Source organism: Mus pahari, chromosome 16 (assembly GCF_900095145.1).
Source record: "Mus pahari chromosome 16, PAHARI_EIJ_v1.1, whole genome shotgun sequence".
Classification (NCBI taxonomy): Eukaryota; Metazoa; Chordata; class Mammalia; order Rodentia; family Muridae; genus Mus; species Mus pahari.
The window spans coordinates 59281252-59282269 of NC_034605.1; positions in this window are offsets into that span (position 1 = coordinate 59281252).

Consider the following 1018-nt stretch of genomic DNA (forward strand, 5'->3'; position numbering starts at 1 on the left):
CAAGTTCCCACCACTGCACATCCAAGTTCCCACCACTGCACATCCAAGTTCCCACCACTGCACATCCAAGTTCCCACCACTGCACATCCAAGTTCTCACCACTGCACATCCGAGTTCCCACCACTGCACCTCCAAGCTCTCACCTATACCGTAAGATCCCAGAAAGCCATGCCATAGTTTAAACTTGAAACAGCACCACAGGCTTAAGAGAGATGGCTTTAACTGTGAGGGAGCTGTGGTCAGGGCAAAGTGAATATCGAATGGATAGGCCTGTGGCCTCACTGGACAATGCTGTGTGCACCTGCACAGAAAGGTAACTCAGTGCCATTGGTGCGAAGGCAGCAGAGCAGGGATTAGAGAAGAGCCCCCAAGAAAGAGGTGGCTCTCCCTGCAGCCTGGGAGCACCAGAGAAGGAAGACCCTGGCCTCTCTGAGAAGATGAGATGTTCTGCTCTAGGTAATTTTCAGTGGCTTCCTGTGGGAATCTCATAATGAGTCACGGAGAAGAACACAGCGCGATCTAAGTTCGGTAATTCATGTCCATTCCTGCAGTTGGTTACCTCCTGGGTTTGTGGAAGGAAGGACAGACCAATTTTAAAAACAGTTGAAAACAACGATGGGAAAATGCAGTGTTAACTGCCTCCCCCGGGGAAGCGCAGCCATGTCCTTGGAAGCCTGGGTACTGCTGTACCTGGGAGCAGAGGCTCTCACCAGATCATAAACTTTAGTCTTAGCACAGTAGGCCTATTTGCCTGCTCATGTTAAAGATATTTGTTTGTGTTTGTTGAGAAATTCTGGGAACTTCCCGGTAGTTTTGTGGGCAAAAGAAAGTCGAGAGACGGGCTGGAGAGATGGCTCAGTGGGTAAGAGCACTGACTGCTCTTCTGAAGGTCCTGAGTTCAAATCCCAGCAACCACATGGTGGCTTACAACCATCCATAACAAGATCTGATGCCCTCTTCTGGAGTGTCTGAAGACAGCTACAGTGCAGTTACATATAATAAATAAATAAATCTTTAA